A 21,127-nucleotide genomic window follows, 5' to 3' on the forward strand; every position below is an offset into this window, starting at 1 on the left:
TGAGTCTAGGAGTCATACATAATATCTGCTTTCTCGTTCTTGCAAACAGTTCTTTGGGACACAGTGTTGCTTTATGCCCAGTCGAAAGGTTATTTTGCCCTGTTTTAACACTCCAAAGGTTCGAGGTATAAGACGTGCCAGGCAGTTCCCTCGCCAGGGCAGCTACGACTCCATTTAAAGTGGTTCATTAATTTTTTTACTGTGCGATGGGAGGCCAGTGGAGGTCTTTAAGCAAGGGCGTAACATGGTTTCATTGAGATTTTCGAAAGCTAAAAATCAGCCTGATGTATGGAAAATGGATGTAGGGGACCAAGCAGGAAAGCGGGGCACTTGTTAGGGGCTATCGCAATGTTCCAAGCAAGAGACGATGATGGTGTGAAGGAGGGCAGTGGCGGTGGAGGTGCTGGGCTGGGCATGGACTGAGAATTTCCTGAGGAATTAAATGTGGGGGTTGGAGGAAAGGGAGAAAGTGAGGATAACTCCTAGTTTTTGGCAGGAGGGAACTAAAAGGGATGGTGAGAACTCTTCACTTTCGCTGAGGTGGGACGGCATCTGCGGGGTGGCGGGAGTAGGTTTTGAGGGGAATCGATTTCCGCTTTGGATGTGAGATATTTAACATGCAAGGTATGTACAGGGAGTGATAACAATTGTGTGAGATCTTCCTCTGTTCTAGGAGCAGTTGGGGACCCTGAATGCTACTGTCCTTGAGTGAGTTATTTTAACTATCTGTGGTTCTATTTTCCCATTTGTAAAATGTGGATAATAATAATAATAATAATAAAAGTCTCATAGGCACTGTTGGTGGGATTGCAAATTGGTGCAGCCACTATGGAAAACAGTATGGAGGGTCCTCAAAAATTAAAAATAAAATTACCTTATGATCCAGCAATTCCACTTTTGGGATTTTTTCTGAAGAAATCAAAACTCTAATTTAAAAAGGTATATGCACCCTTATGTTCATTGCTATGTTATTTACAATAGCCGAGATATGGAAGCAACCAAGGTGCCCATCAGTAGACAACTGGATAAAGAAGATGTGGTAGATGTGTACAATAGAATATTACCCAGCCATAGAAAGAATGAAGTCTTAACATTTGCAATAACATGGATGGACTCGGAGGGTTATTATGCTTAATGAATAAGTCAGACAGAGAAAGACAAATACCATATGATCTCACTTATATGTGGAATCTAAAGAATAAGATAAATGAACAAACAAAACAGAAACAGAGTCATAATACAGAGAACAAACTGATGGTTCCAGATGGGAAAGGGGCCTTGGGGGATGGGGAAAAAAGTGAAGGAATTAAGAAGTGCAAATTGGTCCTTACAAAATAGTCACAAAGATGTAAAGTACAGCATAGGGAATATAGTCAATAATATTTTAATAACTGTGTCTAGTGCCAGATGGGTACTAATCGAGGATCACTTCATAAATTATATAAATATATCTAACCACTATGCTGTATGCACGAAACTAATATAAAACAATGTTTAATGACAACCGTATTCAAAAAATAAAAAGTTAAAAAAATTAAAGATATTAAAAAATGTCTCTTATAGGTAGCTGAGAGGATTAACTAAGATAAGATATGGAAAACAAAGACACTTAGCACAGTGTTGGCATATGGTAAGCACTGATAAATATTAGCTGTTATTATTATTATTAGTGTTTGCTGCGTATCTGCATGTTTGTACGTATCTGACTCTGCCTGATTTTGCAGATTCATCCATTCTCACCCGGGGCTTGTACCCATGTGTGCCTCTGAGTACTGAGTGCATATGGGGGCACCCAGGGTGCATTTTGATGGGTGTAGATTATCTCCGTGTGAGGGGAGAGATATTTGAGCTGCTTTCTGTGTGTATGGTGGGTATGAGTAAGTAGGGTGAACATGTGGGTGTGAGTTCTCTCGGTACATTTCTCAGGGAGTGTAAAGTGGGTGAAATCAAAATCACTAGCAGCAGGTGTGACTGGCTCTATAACAAGGTGACGAATCCCCTGCAGGCACATCCCAAAGGTGTTCGGTCTGGCCAGGCTGATGATATAAACTCATTTGTACACGCCAGTATGACTGCATTCCCAAAGTGAATTGTTATTTTAATGATGTGTTTTTAGGTGCTGAATGCTCCTAATAAAAACAGCTGTTGTCTTTCAAACAAATGCATCTGCAGGCTGACAAAGCAGAGTAAATCAGGAACAGCCTATGAATACTTGACAGTGGGGGGACACCTTCTATCCCTGAAAGAACACCCCTCCTTGTTAACAGCAGGAGGTGAAGGGAAAGGCTGTGGTTCTGGATTCTGACCCCCTGCATTTTCATTTCTGGCTCCACTCATTTACCAACTGTGTGATCTTGGGAAGTTTACTTAAGCAATCTGTGCCTCCTTTCTTATTTGCAAAACGGAATGGGATTAATAGTACCTGCGTAAAGCCATGTGAGGATTAAGAGATAATACATGGAAAGAATTTAAAAAGGTACCTGGCACACAGTTGCCAGCATTGTTATAATTATTTCTCACTGAGCTAGAGGAAGAGGCAGGGAGCGGGGCACTGCTAATGAAAATACGATACTCCTATTCATTAGCTAGACTAGGGAGAGGACGACAAAGCAAGTGCGTTTGTAGCTGTCACCACTGCAGCCGAGGAGGAAGCTGAGGGGCCCAGGGTCGGTTAGCATGGCTGACTGCCTTTGCAGGGAAGCTGAGTTTTAGCTGGGCGAGGTGGATGTGGGCAGAAGAGGAAGAGCTGCTGCTGAGAACACGGTTGGGCCTGAGGGCCAGTACTTGAAGTGTATTCACTTCTTTGATGCGAGCGTTTTCCTGTGGTCCCCCTCAGCTGTATGCAGCTGCAGTTCCTCCCTAGTGGGGACACCAGAACACATTCTGCTCCTCTATCCGCATCCCTGCTTGCCAGGGTTAAGGGATCTTGCAGATGAGACCTGCCCGTGGCCTGCTTTCCCAGCTCCCGTGCCCTTCCCTGCCTTGCAGGCAGTTGATGTCCCTTCCCAGCTACTTGCTTCACAGTAAGTCCAAGTAAAGCAACTGACTTCCTCATTTACATGTTTCCTTGCCCTGTTGCCCCCATACCCTGGTGGCAGCCCTGAATAATAATGAGTTCCATTTATTGAACTGACTTTCTGGTGCCAGGCACTGTGCTAAAGGCTTTATCAGCACGTCATTTAATGCTATCAACATCCAGCATTACTGTCCCAGATAAGGAGATGGGTCATTCAGCTACACATGGGCAGAGCAGGGAGTTCAAGCTCAGGTCTTTGTTGAGCTGGAGACCTCTAGTCCTCATTCCTGTGCTGTCTTGCCTCCTTGAGCCAACAGAGGGACATTTCGCTCTTTTGGATGATTTTCAACCGGGTCCTCTCTTGCTATTGGCTTTCAGGAGAGTGAGTTTGCACTCAAGTCAGTGATGTGGAATGGGCAGAAACAGTAGCAGGAATCATTGGCAGGGCTTGTCAAGCCTTGTGCCCTGGGCCTGGCTGTCTTCTTCAGCATCTCTCACCCTTTGCTCCCCAGCTTTGGTCTCCTTGGAGCAGCCAGTCGCTTCTGTTCCTCCATGCCTGTCCACTCAGCTCCCTTCTCCTGGAATGCCCTTCTCTTTTCTCAGGCTAGTGAAATCCTTCTCATCCCTTAAGGCCCTATTTAAAAGTCACCCTCTCTATAAGAGGGCTGATGGGCACCTCTCTCCCTCACCCCACCTTTGACCAGGTGGTAAAGACCGGCCTCAGTGTCATTGGATTCTGGTTCACGTGGACGTGTCCCTGCAAACACTGTCAGCTTGCCTTCTTGGTCCCTCAGGTGACTTACACATGGTCCTGTCATACGTTTTATTGTCTTCCTCGATAGTCCTGTGAGTGCAGGGAACCATGCCTATTTTATTGGCCATTGTCGTACTCAGGGCCTGGCACAGAGCCTGACACCTAGGAGGCTCTTAGTAAATCTATGCTGAATGATGAGAACCACCACCAAAAAGTGAAAAAGTTAATCACTGAGTCATTTTGTTACAATCATGAAATGGTATCAATTAACTTTTTTCCTCTGCCCATAAATTTTTAAATACTTGAGATGTTACCATTTCAATTACGTAAAAGTCCATTGTCATTTAATGGAGACAGTTTGGTTCTGCCAGAATAGAGAAATAGTTCGGACATTTTCCAATAGTAGTAATGTTGACTTTATTTTCAACATCATTTTGAGGAAAAATAATTCTAATCACCCAACATGTGATTTTAATACACTGTATGTATGCTTTCCTTTGTATACAAAAATATGAATCCATAAGCATCATCCTTGTATATTAGTTTTTGGCTTAGGATTATTGTTTTGCTGATTATTAGAAGTGACATTATGCTTTGTGATAGTCCAGCTGTGTGTACTCTGAGGTTCATTCACCTCCATTTTGTCATGTATCCTCCACTCCAGCTTTGTGAAAGAGGTGAACGACCATGCCTCCCAGTTGTAACTGCTAATTAACCGTGAACACCAAGAAACGGTGACACACACAGCTTGAAACCAGTCTTTAAATGATTCTTTATTGTCTACAGCCATGCCACCCTGAACGTGCCTGATCTCATCTGTTTTTTGGAAGCTAAGCAGGGTTGGGCCTGGTTAGTACTAGGACGGGAGACCGCCTAGGAAGACCTAGGTGCTGTAGGCATTTTCTCTTTTAAATGATTCCTTGTTTGTAGAAAAACAAGTTTTAAAAGCTCCTAATGATCTCTGTGTTAAGTCCCTTCACTTCTCTGGGTCTCAGTTTCTTCATCTACAAAATGAGTGGTTTGGACTAGATTAGATGATTTCCAAGAACTCTTTCTGCCCTAAAATTCTGTTAGGTAAGGCCTGGAATTTCAACATTGCTCATATTGTAAAGATTAAAAAAAAAAGAATACTCAAAGAATGAAGCATTAAGATTAATTTGTCTCTCCCTGTTCTTGAAACATATTTTTTATTGTGTGACACAAGTTCAAATTCTATCTTTTTTTGGTGCCTTCTCCCCCTTTATGTCTCACATTCATATATAACTTTCAAGTCATTGATTTTATGGTCATTCTCTGACATAAAAATATCTGTAAATATCAATGCAACCCTCTGATGTAATATAAAAGATGAAGATGGAAAAACGTAATTTAGTATAAGATAATACGTATTTTAACATGTAATTGCTCAGACATGATTAAAAGACAGTGGAGTAGGCAGGTGCCTGCCTCTGCACGGAAAACGGCCATGAAGACAATAGCTGTAAGTGTAGACTGACATGAGTGTGCTGTGTTGATGGCTCAAACATCTGAGCAATATTGCTATCAGGGTTGTGCTCTTATGAAATGGTGAACAAATCTTGGTGTCATTTAAGATGAAATAATATGTAATCTTCTGTCAGTTCACATGGCAGTTGCATTCCTAGAAAATGACATGTGCTTTTAACCCATGTAGAAAATACTTTGAGTTTACATGTAAAATGGAGTTAGTTTCTAGGATCGGTTATTATTACGTTTCTCTCCCTGCCCCCACCCCCATTGTATGACTGACAGAACGTTTGGAAATCAGGTAGACCCCAGGACAGAGGTTCACTGTGTGGGACTGTTCTGTGTTGTAGGAAGCCTGGAATCCCTGGACTGCCCCTGGTGTGTTCCACTGCTCTAAACCACTTCCTGTTTTCCAAACGTTTGTGTACTTCCCTCCCTCCAGTCCTTCACCTATGCCTTGTCTAGCTTGATAGAGACTTCTGCTCATCTCTACCTGTGCATTCTTCAAGGCTCAGCTCAGATGTCTTCTGCACAAAGCTTTTCTTCATTGTGAAATTCTGCATCAAACTCCAGTAGCCTTCGGACTCACATTCTGCCTTGAAAGGTGGTTATTTGTATACAGAACGCATTTCCACTTCTCTTAACTCCTTGACTTTATATTACAGATCATTTTATCTCCTATCTCTCCAAGGCATCTAACACAGAACCTTTCACATAATAGGCAACCAATAAATATTCGTTAAGCATAATTACTCCAAATGACTCTAACAGAATCTTAATGCATTGGAGAGACTTAAACCATTAAAGCTTCTTTGCATAACTTGACTTTCTAGATTCTAATTTGCATAAATTTCTACAGAAAATATTGCTTTTGAAAAATAAAAGCAAGATAGTTCTATTAAAATGCTCTTAGAATATTAGGTTGTTGATTATAATTTGGGATTGCTACTACTATGTCACTTCATCACAGTTTGAAAGTTGGTCCTCTCAAATTATTTCTTGTACCTTTTGCTGCTTCATAACTTAATTCTCCCTGGTAATCTCCAGAATCCAAAGACTGGGGTCCAGTATTGTGGGTAGAGGAGTTTAAGATTGGTTATGTTAGGTTTAAGATGGGTGAGGATAAAAGAGGCTAGGCAGTAGGTGGGCAGTGCCATATGTGTGCACTGCTGGGCCACCTAGGGTGGTGGCTGCGACTCCTAAACTAGCACCCAGTGTTAAGGGGCTACAGAAAGTTTACAGATCACAGTAGCCTGACTTCTTTTTCTTCTCATCCAACTCTTTGTAACGTGATCTATTTTTGCATTTTGGAAAATAAGAGTAATGCTTTGGATTATACAAAATGTTTTTAATGTAAAATCCTGAAAATGTGTAGGGGACACCTGGTGGTAAATACCATTATCCCTTTGAGGTTGAAGATTCTGAGGCTGCTAATCACTCATATATATGTGTCAGGTGTATACCTATGAGTACCACCCATTGCTCCTAACCCTTTGTGCTTCCCCATCCCATTAACATATCACAGCAATAATGGAAACATTTTCACCTAATAAGAGCAAATTTCTATACTATAGGTACTCAGCTCAAAACTGACATTCTTAACGAAGACTCAAATTTCTTGGTCTTTTCACTTCCTGTAGAAGTGCTCATTGCTTCCATCAGCTTAAAGCTGTGTATACTTGTACTAGACGGAATTGAAGAATTGATTAACATTTATGGGATTTCAGGACAGAAGGTAATTTCTTTTTAAAATAATGCCTATGTTATTACTATTTTATAAAAAGAAAACCCCATAAGTTAGAATGTACATAACATTTTTCCATTGTACTGCATATCTATAGCTATAGCCAGCATTGCTTACAGTGATGGCTATATTTTTTAGGAAACAAATATACAGCACTTCCAATGGACCAGGTGCCATTTTAGGAACTTTAGAAATTTTAATGCATTTAATTCTCGCAATAACCCTATGAAAAAGAGACTGTGATCATCACCCCTGTTTACACAGAGAAGACTGAGCATGGAGATGTTAGGTGGCTTGTCACAGGTAGACTCAGAATTCAGACATGGCAATCTGGTTACAGAAACTGTAGCCTTTACCCCTGCATGGTTCTGCCCCCTTATTTTATACTTTTATTAGGCATTTATTGGGCTGCCGTTATGTCCTTTACGTTGTGTATTTTGATCCCTCTCATCTACTGGTTTTGAAGTAATATTACATCAGTGGAACCTGTAATACTTCTTTGTATCAGTCATTACTTTGTGAAACATTTTCTCTAAAACATAAAAAATACTTGTAGTTAATTTATGTAAGTAATATATGTTTCTCATAGAAAATATGATAAAGAATAGAAAATTAAATATACTCACAGTCTCACCACTGTTAAACATTTCGGTGTATAGCCTGCTTTTTCCTATGGATGTCTACACACACACAAATTTATGTAAATGAAGTTACAAACTATATTATTTTATAGTCTGCTTTTTAATTTAATACCTGGCAACCACCATACATTCAACAAATAATTAGTGACCACTTACCTTGGGAAAAGCACTGTAAGCAGAGACAGACATGGTCCCTGAAAAGAAATGGAATTTTTGTTCCAAGAGGAAATGGCAGATATTAATGATATCAGCACACAAGTATAAAATTGCAGCTGTGATGAGTGCTGCCCAAGATCAGTATGCAGTGTTGTGAAAGCCTCTGATGAAGGGATTTGACCTTGGGGAAGGCTTCCCGGAGGAGGAGCTGGGAGAGCCTGCAGGAGGATGGGGGCCATGCAGGCAGCTCCCTGAAGCAGCTCGGTGCCGTGGTTACGAGGCTGCCTCTGGAGCCAGCCCCTCGGCTTGAATCCCAGCTCTGCTGCTTGCTGTCAGAGTGAATTAGATAAGATGTTTAGCCCCTCTGTGCTTCAGTTTCCTCCTCTGCCTTTCTAGAGGGTTGTTAGGAAGACTGAGTTCATGTATTAAAATTATACCCGGGATTGAACTTATAGAGGGACGACTGAATGATGGTGTGGAGAAGCCAATGCTGCTGATATTATTACATTTCCTGAAAGAGGGAGACATGCCATGCTACACAGGGCCCCAGGGGAAGTATCAGGGTGGTCAGGAGGCAGGTGACAGGAGGCAGAGGAAAGCGGAGGCCAAAGCCTTTGTTGGGGCTTCCATGGGAAAGGCAAGGCAGGGCAAAGTAAGCAGTTTAGGATCGGGTAGTGTGAGTGATTCTGATGGGCTTTGTGGCATAGGGACCATCCCTACTTGTCTGGTACCTGGCCCTGGGATGATTTAGGGCAGGGAAAATATTGGTTTGGTGAGTGAGAGATAAGAAGGTGGGTAGGGTCACGGCCTTGGATAGGCTGGTCCGCACATGACAACATGATCCAGGCAAGCTGTCCACCACCCTGAGGAATTAGCTGGCCTTGGGAGTAGCAGTCTCTCCTCAGATCTGTAAGGCCCCAAACAGATGTCAAAACATCAGGAGACACAAAATAAAAAAAACTGCAACCAATACAGTTAGTACCTGAAGACACGCTCGACGTAGTACCTAGCTCAGAGGAAGCAGTCTGTATATGATAGTTGCTATTATTAGAAAAGGGGTGGGAAAGGCTGTTAAAGGTGGTCTAGAAAGATCTTATTAGTTGTTTATTTTATTCCAAAATAAAACCATTTAACTTGAGAGAGCGCGTAGCTGAGCAAAGTGATAACACCTCAGTGTGAAACCATGTCTTCTTCAATTGGATGGGTCCATTTACCTATCGCTGCAGTTCATTTTTCAGAAGTCTGTGCTTTTGTTGAAGTGCTTGCGTGTAGTAACATCTTTTTAGAGTCTACATTTGTACTACCAAATTCATAACGGGAGTCAGTCACATATGGTTCTGTGGAGTGTGAATTGATATTTTCTTGTCATATTGCTAACTATCCAAGTTACTGTTAATATCCATTACCCCAACCTTTACCCTACGTACTTGCTTCCTAAATCCTACCAATCTAAGTTTAAAGACCACCAGTAAAGTAGTTTTAAAGTCTTTAAAGTTTTGAAATGTATTTGACTCTCTCCACCAGGCAAAGGATTTTTCTTGGCTGCCATGCTCGCTGTCTGCTCATCACAAATTCATCATGAGCACCTTCTCCTCCAGCCTGTCCCACAAGTTACTGTGTGCTCGCTCAGACGTGAGGACTGTGGAACTCATTAGCACAGGAAATGAAGACGTAAAACTAAACATCTGGAGACAATATCTCTTCATTCCCATCAAAGACTGCTTTCGACAGAACAGACAGAGTTTGAGGAAAAAAACAAACCTGAATTCTTTAAAACTCAAATCCTGGCAAATGAATTGAAAGAATGTAGAATCTACCAGAATGAGTTTCAGTGTCTGAAGGAATACCTGGAGGTGTCTCTCTTCAGGAGCTCTGGGAATTGATTCTGAAATGCTGGACTGAAGTCTATGGTTGGACTTTTAAACAAAAGAAGGCAAATTCAGGCACTGTGGCTTCAGGAGAAGGTAGGTCTTGGCCAGCACTGACTACCTGGTATGATTCCACAGGGAGAAAGATACGTTGTGGACCCCTCAACCCAGGGAGGAGGGTCGAGGGATAGGGTTGTCAGAGAAAATATAGGATGCCTCGTTAAATCTGAATTTCAGGTAACAAATAATTTTTCAGTATAAGCATGTCCCAGATATTGCATGAGATATACTTATACTAACAATTATTTGAATTAAAGATAAATAATTTTTAGTATAAGTATATCCTAAATATTGCATGGGACAAACAATATCAATAATTAATTTGCTATTTATCTGAAATTCAGATTTTACTGGACGCTCTGTATTTTTATTTGCCACACCTGGCAGCCTGCCTGGGGAGCTCTGTGTGTTGACTATAAGGAGAACTGTATTAGGCACAGATTTTAGTTAATTTTTTCAGGAGTCTAAGAAATGAGCCTTTATCATTTCTATAACTCAATTTAATTTCTCTTTTGAGCCTTTAGTCCAGCTGATAGGAGAAAAAGTCCAGTTAATTCAGGTCAATTCTATCAATTTAGTTTGTTTTCAGTCAATTCAGGATTTTTTTTTTTTTAGTCAAGGATTTGTGTCCTTCTAGTGTATCTCCAAGGTGCTGGGTGTTCTTGGTTGTCATTTGTCCGTGCTGTCTTCTGCCAAGGTGGTCATGGCCCTAGATGGTACAAAGACACTGATATCTCTCCATTTTTGGCATCCTCTAGGATGACCGTGTTTCCATCTGTTCTTGGGTTGTTCCGTCTGCTGCCCCATTCCCTCACCCTCATGCGAGGAGGCCCCCTCTCCTCAGCTAACTTCTAAGTGCTTCTTGACCCTACCGTCTTGCAGATGCTCAGCATTCCTGAACGGAGACTGTCTGCTCACTGCACTACTTGGAGGCCCAGGTCCTATAATCTCCCCCATAACTCCCAGGGCCATTTCTTCTCTCTGGTTTTTCTAGGCTCCCGACAGAAAGCAGAGCTCAGGTCCTCCAGACTGTTGGGTCCCCAGCTGCATCCTGAGGGTCGCCCTGGCCCTACTCAAAGCTAGCTCGGGTTCAGGGGAGGGCACAGGCCCTACTCAGACACCCACCTGAGCAGCTCCCTCCCTCTCTTCTCTCACTCCTACAGCTTTCTCAGTTCAGCAACATCTCTTTTCTTCCTGGGTGTGAAAAAAGTCTTCTTTAGATCATCCTGTAATTGTCTGAATCTGTTGTTTGTGGAAAAAAAATTATTCCACGAGTTGACCAGGACTTTGTCTTTCGATATCCAACAATGAGGCTTTTGAGAGTCAAAGTTTGTTTTCATGAGTCACTATCTCTGCTATGAGTTTTAAAATTCAAGAGCCTCTTTTGAAACTTGAGGTTTTTCTCTCTTTTTATCTGCTGTGACAACCTTCTCATAAGGGCAGTGAATTTAAAATGGAGCAGGGATGGGAACGTGGGAGTGGGGAGAGAGAAGCAGAAAATACTTAGAATGAAAGACATATTGTGTGCTACTGCAACGTATTGTCCTCCCCCAATTTTTGCTCTAGAGTTTGCATTTCTGCAAAGAAAATTGACTTCATATTTAATGTGCCTCCCCACACCTGCAAGGAGGTGGAAACAAGGTCTCTGTGTCCCCAGAACAGTCATTCAGACACAGTGACCCATGGCCGTGCCCATGGCTAGCTCTACAACTCCAAGATTGTGCAGGAAAGCCCAGGCCCTCCCCCGGGACTGTCCTTTTCCCAGGTGACTTTCCACCTCCTAGCACTGCCCACTGACCCCCAACTCAGGCCCTGGGAGCTCAGCCACAGGTATAGGAAGATTTTGGTCAAACTGGGGTAAACCTCAGAGGAAGCTTGTACAACTAAGGCTGAACAGCTGCTTCTGCTTCAAGATTGCAGGTATTTGGGCTTATTCTCCAACCCTTGCTTGAGAAATCAATTTGGAATGGGAGACCTTGTTCTCATTTCAATGGTCTTATGGATGTCTTTACAGCTGGTTGAGCACAAAGCCAGTGGGAAATCCAGCTGGGGTGGAAAAATCTGAGGGTCAGGTGAAGAATAAATGAATGAATAGCTGGCCGAGGTGGTGCCTGGGAATGTGCTGCAGGACAGCAATCACACAGAAAAAACTCTCACACCCAGAAATGCAAATTTGATGTTTGGAGATCTTAATGAAGACTTGCTATCTGCAAGCTGGAGGCTCATGAAAGCCAATAGTGTAGTTGCAGTCTAAGTTCAAAAGCCGGAGAACCAGGGAAGCCAATCCATGCCAATCCATGCCAATGCCTCAAGGTCTGAGAACCAGAAGTGCTGCTTCTATTCGGGCTTTCAACAGATTAGATGATATCAAGGTCATTGGTTAAGGTGCTCCTCTTTATTCAGGAAGTGCTGGTTCTATTTGGGCACAGATTAGATGACATCAAGGTCATTGGTTAAGGTGCTCCTCTTTATTCAGTCTACAGATTTAAACGCTAATTTCTTCCAGGAACACTCTCACAGACACACCCAGAAATAACATCTTATGAGCTATCTGGGCATCCCGCATCTCGGTCAAGTTGACAACTTGAAATTAACATCACGGAGATTTTTATATCCTCCTCATGAGATGATTTCGTAAAAGGATAAAATTAAACACAGTGTCATATTAAAATATTTGTTATACTTTAGGCATTGTGTTTAATACTCCAGATCTTGGACTCCAGGTAATATTTGTCTCAGTTCTCTTTTTTTCTCATTTCCCACCCTAGTTTCCCAGTGCATGAATCACAAAATGCCTGTCTGTGCTACACACAGTGGGGGAGGGGAGTTGTTTTTTTTTTTTTTTTTTTTAAAAACCTTCCGTGGTCTCTTAAGCACTGCACATGCCACCTGGGCAAATCTGCACATTTTAGACCAGCTAGCACAGAGTCTCCCCGAATGGGTAGGTAACTTGGAAATCATTTCGGTAGAAATGCAGAATGGTTAGTTGAACAACGGGCTCCCCTTTCATTATAGTTCTTCTGAAAAGCTGGGCTTGGTGTGCCATCCAGCTTTGCATTCCATTCATCTTGCAAGAAAAAGTGTCAAGCAGAAAATTAAAAATACTTTTATTTCAGTTTTCAAGGATAGAGTTTCATTAAATCTCCAAGATTTAATGAAACAAAACCAACTTTGTTTTTGGGAAGCTTGCTTCTAGGTAGTATGCTATGTTGGAACCATTTCTCTTTGGAAGTGAAGAGAAAGCATTCTTGGCTCAGTAGCCAATTTCCCATTAGTTTGCTTAGCTACTCCTGAGCTCATGTGAGACCCAGGCAGTGGATGAACTTCTCCAAAATGCACGCCTTCAAATATCTGAAAGTGCTTATTTAAGCAGTAACCATGGTGTATATTTAAAATAGAAAAGTAGGCCACAAATATCTCCTTGGGGGTGGGGGAAGACTCAGTATGAAAAATCAACATTGACTCACAAGCTTCTCAAAATCTAGGTCAGTGATCATACCTGTAATGAATTCTTTGATAAATTTAGACTGACTTATAAGAAGATATGTTTTTAATATTTCAGTGGTTTTTCAAGCTGCCTTGACTTCTGTTGTCTCTAATAATGGCCACAGAGCTGTTTGCTGTCGTTTTTTCATATGCTAAAGTCAGATGCATCCAACCGCAATTGATTTTTAAATAGGTGTAATCGCTCCTGTCCGAGAAAGCAGTCCACATACCTTTCCGAACCCAATGCATCACAAGAAAACACTGCCACTGAATCTTGGTCGGTTCCTTCCAACGGCAAACCGCTTTCCGGAGAGGGTTCCAGGAGCTGCGTGGTGTCCGAAGAGGAGTGGCCGTTATGGGAACTCGTGCAGCTTCCTCTCATCTCCCAGGTCAGTCACATCGGCTTTGTATTGCGTTGGGAAGATTTAGCTTTTGCTTTTGCTAGTGCTGCATTTAATCACCCTTGGTTCCCTGAAACAAGACACATTCATTCATTCCACTACTCATTCATTCATTCAGAAAGGACCATCATTTGGCGTCAACTTCTATGGCTGAGAGATCCCCAGGGTTGCTCCATTTAATATTCTGGCTCTGCAGAATGTTCTGTTCCCTTCTTGGTTCCCTGTGGATTCCTCTCAGAGTTAAGAGGCATTCGGGAGAGAGGAGGACTAGTACTTGGGAAAGGACTGGCCATGTTCCCCTGCCTCCCTTCCCTCCAACCTCTGCCTTCCTTCCTCTTCCCCTTCCTCCTTGTCCTTGTATGCATTCCTTCGGCAGATCTCTATCATGGACCCACCGTGGTAAGCCCTGGGGATGCAGGAGGACCAAGATACAGCCCCTAGCCCGGAGGTGCTTTCCATCCAGTGGGAAGGATGCTCAGCCAGAGAACGCTGCACACAGTGGGAACGTGTGTGCACTGCCTCACTAGAGCAGCCACACAGCTGTGCAAGATGGGAGGAGGGCGGGCCTTGCCTTGCCTGGCAGATTCTGGGAGCCTGCCTGGAGGAGGGGGCCTTCCGGACAGTGCTGAACGGTGATAGGCTCATATTTATCTGGTGACCTACCAAAGTCATTTAGTTAAAAAGTTTATGACTAGGCTAATGGAATGTGATAACTAGAAGCCTAGCTTTCTTCAAGGCATAAAATCCTAGAATGACTTATGTTAATACATTTTGTTACAGGTATCATGGATTTTATATCGAAGATGCATAGCCTGAGCTTCTGGACAAGGCTGCACTTCTTCCACTGCTGGAATGTATATCGGAAGCTGGATATGACCCCACAGGGGCCTATTCACGCTCAGTGGTCAAGATTAAAGAAGATAAGTTCCATAAAATGAGGAGAGATACACACTCTCAGGTATAGCGCGTGGTGATGTTCCATAGTTCGTTTAGCTGGGATATGGAGTAGCCAAGAATTACTGTTTCCTCATGTAATTCTGATCAACCCAACAGACCTCTCTGAGTACGCCTCCCCACAACTGAAGGTAAGAAATCGGGAAAAAGCGTGAACTTTAACGTGGCTCTTCTTTATCGTCTTGTTGTGGCTGTTTTCCAGGGCTCTGTCCTTAGCATTTTTTCCTGTCTGTGCTTTCTCACGGCTTCAGCCACACCCCTGACATCTTCATTCTTTATCTGTATTTCCACGCCCCACTTCCCGAGAGCTTCTCATAGTATTATTGCTTCATCAACAGCTTTCCTGAGTGACCAGTTGACAGTTCAAATGAAGTAGGTGCAAAGCCTAAATTATTTCAGGTTCTCCCCCCCAAACTTGTTTTTCTTTCTGTGTTCCCTTAATCTGCTGACGGTGCCAGTAACTTCCTCCAACACTCAGAGCTGGAAATGTGTAATTACTGTGCCGGGGGGTGGCCTCAGTCCAAATCGGGACCACTCTTATTCTGCCTAATGACCAGGGTTTGGACAGCACTTTGGTTAATATTTCCTCCCTGTGTTCTCCATACGTGTTCCCTTTGCCTGTCTCTCTCTCTCTCCCCCTCATCTCCCTTTCATCCTGTATTTCCTGGCTTATTAAACAGAAATAACCTTCATTTATTCTTCCAACAAGTAGTAGCTACACGCCTTCCCTGGATCATAGGCTCACTGGGCCCTGCTGACATAGCAGTGAACTAGGCAGACAGAATCCCTGACCTCGTGGGGTTTACAGTCTAGTGACCATAATAACAGACTGTGAGCATTTGTCAGGAGCCAGGCTCTAATTCAAGTATTTTATATGTATTATTTTGTTTAAGTCTCATAAAACCTGTATAATACTATTATTAGCTTGATTGAAATTAAGGAAACTGAATCTCAGAGAGGTGAGGGAAGTTGCCCAAGATCTCCCAGATCGTTAGGGATGGGTTTGGGCTCCTCACACCTCCATCCCTTGTGGTCCTTTTACGTGCAGCCTTTCTCTTTATTCTTATTACCATGTGTGAGTTACATCATGTTGGAATTTGTCTGATCTACTGATCCTCCATGTGGAAGGACCCAAGCGATACGTGTAAAGATACCAATGTGTTGAATAAAGCCAGGCTTCATCTGGAATTGTGTCAGTGCTTAGGGATGTAGGGCAGAGGAAGGAGATCGTGGAGTGGGGGTATTTCTGTATATCAGAGGAAGCTGGCAGCTTACCAGAAGATTTAGATCTCCGGGGTGGCCTGAAAGTCCTTCCTCAGAATGCCACAACTGCTGTCATAACAGGGTTGTGTCATAACATGATGGAAGGGGCTGGGAGCTGGGGGCTGGAAAGTGGGAGGAAAGCACCTACTAGTTCAGTGTGTAAAATGTCAGGATTTCCTGGGTATAAATGAGGCTAGTTCAGAATGTGTCCCTTTGAATTAGGGTGGAGATGTCCCTAGGTCTGTGCTGGTGATTCTGTAGCATGTTGCTTATCGCCATTGACCAAAACAGGAATCACTAACGAAGGAGCAGGTTTGGGAGCAGAAGCCATGCTGAGTCTGGAGTGAATGTAGGATGTGGGAAGGAGATATTCTCTGGGCTCAGAGAAAGAGAGCTGGGCCAGGGATTTGTGCTTATCGTGGGGACCAAAGCCAGAAGAGGGAATAGGAGCATCCAGGGACAGGAAGAAGAGAGATGGGCCCAGGACAGAGCTCTGAGGGGTGAGCAGAGGAGAGTGCAGAAAGAGGAAGAGGAGGGCTCAGACAGGTAGGAGGAAAACCAGGAGGATAAGGAATTAGAAATTGCAAAAGTGAGGATGGATGTCCATTTAATGCATTTAATTAAATGTCTGCTATTCCATTTTAAATGATTTTCTAATCTGTGCCGTGTTGAAACCCTTCTCTCACACCCCTACATTTTTAGCAAAAGTCGGTTATAAATTGTTGGGGGCATGAAGGAGGATCTACAGGGTCCCACATTAAAGGCAGTGTGAATGAGAGAGGGGACTGCCAGCAGCCCCAGGAAGCCGCCACTGGAAGTGTAAGCCCAAGTAGGACAAGGGGCCCGGGTGGGAGCAGGAGTCTAGGGAGGAGAGCACAGGCAGACCCAAGCATCACTGGAAGCAGGACTGGCCCAGCTTGGAAGTGAATGTCGGACAAATTCCTTTCCCCAGATCCAACAATGGGAAGAGGCTTGAGGAGGGGCGGGCCAGATCCCGCTGTTGGGTGCAGAGCAGCTTTCCAGGCAGGCTTGCTTCAAAGTAGAAGGAAAGCCCTGATTTATGGAGATAGTAGGAGCGTCTTCCCAACCACAGTGCCTAGAGTCCCTCCTCACACAGGAGATGATTAAGAATGCCCTTTGGAGGCTCATTCTTCATAATCCCTATGCAGTTCTGAAAGGTAAGTTGGGTACTTACACTTTTGACCCCTGCCTGCTTCTGGAAAGCTAGTGAGAGTTTTTCCAAGGATGCCCAGTCTGTTTAGTTTGATGGCAGAGTGGAGGAGCGTCTGATGTAGCTTGGGCTACATCACGATGGAGCGCACGCCCAGCTTCTCGGCTCCTTCTCCCGGTCTGTGTGGTTTGGCTCCCTCTGGTGGCCGCGACGAGAACAAGCAGCCTAACTTTTTGGAGTGATGGAACGATGCACAGTTCCGAGAGTCTGGAACTCATTTCTCCTCGGTGCTTCCTGGAGCTAGAACTTGCCCCTCCGTGTGGGACGCATCTGAGGAAGCTGCACCTCCGACTGATGGTCATTAGGGAGATCTAGAGGACAACCTCTATGGTCGAATCAGTTTTAATAGATTATCTGTGACACGGTACCCTTGTTTTTGGCTAGAGCCCTGGGTCACATCAAAGTGAAGAAAACCCATTTCTGGCTGTAGTCATTTTGGGGGCAATGTCAAAGATGAGAATGTACAGACTAAGAGCAGATGTGGTGCAAGGATGGGTCCCAGCATGGCTCCATCTTGACAGATGGCTAGCCAGCTGCTCTCCAGCCTGTGTGGTAGGGCGAATCATCTTGTTTTTAAGTGGCAGATTTTTAATGCCAATGATAAATGCATTACATTACAGGATCTTGTCAGAAGGTTCTAGCAAATGGGGCAATACCAGGTTTTCATGACTAGTGTATGAAGCTTTACCTCTGATACCTTCATAAACCTCTAAATACTTGGGGTAAATGGAACAAAATGATTTATTAATTTTTTTAAAATAGCTCTCCAGAAAGATGAAAAGACAAAATTCACAGTGAGCACAGAAAATAGGAAATAACTAAGAATAAATTTAACAAGAAGTGTGCAGGATCTTTATTTTTATAAAATTTTCAGAATTACAGAAAATAAGCTTTCAGTATACAGAGAGACATATCATATTCTTGGATGAGGCAACTCAATGTTGTCAAGCTATTTGTTCTTCCCCAATCAATTTATAGACACAAGATGATTCTAATTGATAAATCTGTCTAAATAATCACATGAAGTTTCTATATATAAAACAAAAAAAAAATAACATAAAACAACTGAAAAATTAGAAACAATTAAAAGACAAGTGAGCAATTGGGGGAATATTTGTAATATACACAACTGATAAAGGACTAATACTTCTAATATATAAGATGCTCTTAAAATCAATAACAAAATGATGAACACTTCCATAAAAATGGAAGATCGTGAGGAGGCCATCCAAAGAACATTTTCAATCTTTGTCTGACTTTTTAACATCAGTGGATATTTTTGACCTTGACCTCCTCTTCCAAACATTCCCGTCTCTTGGCTTTGCTGACACATACTCCCCTGATTCATCTTCCATTTCTCTAGCTGCTCCTTATCTGTCTCTTTTGCTAGTTCTGTCTCTTCTCCCTGGCTTCCAAGTGTTAGGGTTCTACAAGGCTCGTCTCTTCTCATGCTTTAATTTCACCTTAAGCATGTGGTCTGTGTCCATGGCTTCAGTAATTAATTGTCCATGTGCACATGATTCACACATTTATTTCTCCAGCCGCACTCACCCTCTGAGCCCCAGATCCATATATCCAACGGCCTACTTAGCTCTCCACTTGGATGATAGCTCCAAAGCTCCTCAAACCCAACACATGTGAAACTGAGCTCACGAACATCCCTCCACAATCAGGTTCTCTTCCAGGTTCAGTCTCTCAAGCTACCACCTTGGATCCTTGACACTTTTCTCTCCTTTACTCCCTTCCCCAATCTACTTCATCGCTGAGCCCCGACATTTTTCACTTCCTAAGCATTTCTCGAACTTGTCCACTTCAACTACCACTGCCCTCTCTAAGCTGTCAGGACTCCTATATACAGTTGTGAAGATTCCTCATATGCATTTAAGATTCTCCTGTGTCTTTTCATGGCCTGATACCTCATTTCTTCTTGTTGCTGAATACTATTCTATTGTATGAATATGCCACAGTTTATTTATCTGTTGAAGGACATTTGGTTGCTTTTAGCTTTTGGCGATTATGAATAAAGCTGCTATAAATATTTACATGCAAATTTTTATATGTACATAAGTTTTAAAATCAGTTTGGAATACCTAGGAGCATGACTGCTAGATAGTGTAAGACTATGTTTAGCTTTGTAAGAAACAGCCAAACTGTCTTCCAAAGGGGCTGTACCATCTTGCATTCCCACCAGCAAAAAATAATAGTTCCTGCTGTTCTGTGTCCTTACTAGCATTTGGTGTTGTCAGTTTTAAAAATTTTTAGCCATTCTAATAGATGTGTAGTGGTATCTTATAGTTGTTTTAATTTACAATTCCATAATGACAAATAATGTTGAGCATCTTTACTTATATTATTGTTACTTTTTAAAAGTCCTTTGTATATTTTGGATAGAAGTCATTTATCACATATATACTTTACAAACATTTTCTTCCAATCTGTGTTTTGTCTTTTCATTCTCTTAATAGTTGCCTTTCATAGAGCAGATGTTTTTAATTTTAATAAAGTCTAAATTGATTAAAAGTTAGACTTTCATGGATTATGTTTTTGATGTATTTAATAACTCATTGCCAAATCCAAGATCATACAGTTTTTTCTGTTTCCTTTTAAAAGTTTTCTAGTATTTCATTTTATATTTGGATCTATGGTCCATTTTGAGTAAATTTTTTTGTGAAAGATAGAATGTCTGTGTCTAGATTCTTTTTTTTTTTTTTGCATATGGATGTCCAGTTGTTGTAGGACCATTTATTAATTAGACTATCTCCATTGAATTGTGTTTGTTACTTTGTCAAAGATCAGTTGGACATCTATAGAAGATTTTTGTTGAGAGTGCATTGAATCTATAGGTCAAGTATCTTAACAATGTTGAGTTTTCCAATCTATCAACATGGAACATCTCTCTATTTAAATCTCCTTTGATATCTTTCATCACAGTTTTGTACATTTTGCATGGAGATCACATATATATTTTGTTTTTGTTTAATTTATACCTATTTTATTTTTGGGGTGCTATAATAAATGATATTGTGTTTTAAATTTCTAATGCCAGTTGTTTATTGTTGGTACATAGGAGAACAATTAACTTTTCTATATTAATTTTGGCAACCTTTAACCTTGCTATAATTGCTTATTAGTTCCTGGAGTTTTTTGTTGATTTTTTTGCATTTTCTAAATGGGCAATCACATTGTTTGTGAACAAAGACTGCTTTTTTTTTTCTTTCCCAATATATCTTTTCTTTTCCTGTGTTATTACACTAGTTCGGACTCCCACTGTGATGTCGAATAGGAATGGTAAGTGGAGACATCCTAACCTCAGCTTTTCACTGGCGTCACCCTCCCACCCTCATTTTGCCTCAAAACCTATTTTTTTTTAACTCTCAGATCAATTGTCATTTCCATGGAAAACCTTCCCCAGTTCATGTTGCCATCACTTTCATGGTCTTTTTATAGTTTGAATTTACATTCATTTGTATGATTATATGATGGTCTGTTTCCCAACCATTTCGACAGCCAGGTCTTTTTGGGCTCACTGTTCATCTACTGCACCGAGGGCTGTGACTGGCCCACTCAAGTGCTCAAGGTTGGTGGAGGAATTAATTCACTAAGAATAAGTCCTGGATTTCATTGGCTTTAAGAAGCAGGCTTTCTCAAAACTCAACATTTCTGAAATAGGGTTGCATTTGCAGTTGATGGCATTTAGAATTGATGAAAAACATATAAATTGTTAATAAATACAATATTCTGTTTTGCTAGTAATCAAAGAAATGCAAATTAAAACAACAGATACTATTTTTTTAGGTGCCAAACTGACAATGATTTATTCGTGTAATGAATCTTAAAAACAATACTAATATTGGTAAAGACATGAGGAAATAGGTACTTTTCCATGCTATAATAAGAGTTTATATTGGGACAATCTTTCTGGGGAGTAATTTGGAAATATATATCTAAAGTTTTAAAAATATTAATATCCTGTGGGTAATTCAATTTCTGACAGTTTCTCTAAGGAAATAATCAGGGTTGTTTAAAAAGATTTCTGTCAGTAATTCTCACTGGATGACATTTTATATT

At 41.8% G+C, this 21,127-nt stretch overlaps 1 long non-coding RNA gene and 1 pseudogene across 1 annotated transcript in view; both read left to right on the forward strand.

Moving 5' to 3' along the window:
• Positions 1-19,015, forward strand: part of LOC112481885 — a 35,734-nt gene extending 16,719 nt beyond the window's left edge. Inside the window, exons 3-5 of the long non-coding RNA XR_003047094.1 lie at positions 9,321-9,760; positions 13,404-13,599; positions 14,392-19,015. This is a non-coding gene — a long non-coding RNA (uncharacterized LOC112481885). The remainder of the gene's footprint in view (positions 1-9,320; positions 9,761-13,403; positions 13,600-14,391) is intronic.
• LOC112481913 lies at positions 4,549-4,669 on the forward strand (annotated as a pseudogene).
• Positions 19,016-21,127: the final 2,112 nt, after the last annotated feature.

This window comes from Pteropus alecto, unplaced genomic scaffold (genome assembly GCF_000325575.1).
Source record: "Pteropus alecto unplaced genomic scaffold, ASM32557v1 scaffold94, whole genome shotgun sequence".
Lineage (NCBI taxonomy): Eukaryota > Metazoa > Chordata > Mammalia > Chiroptera > Pteropodidae > Pteropus > Pteropus alecto.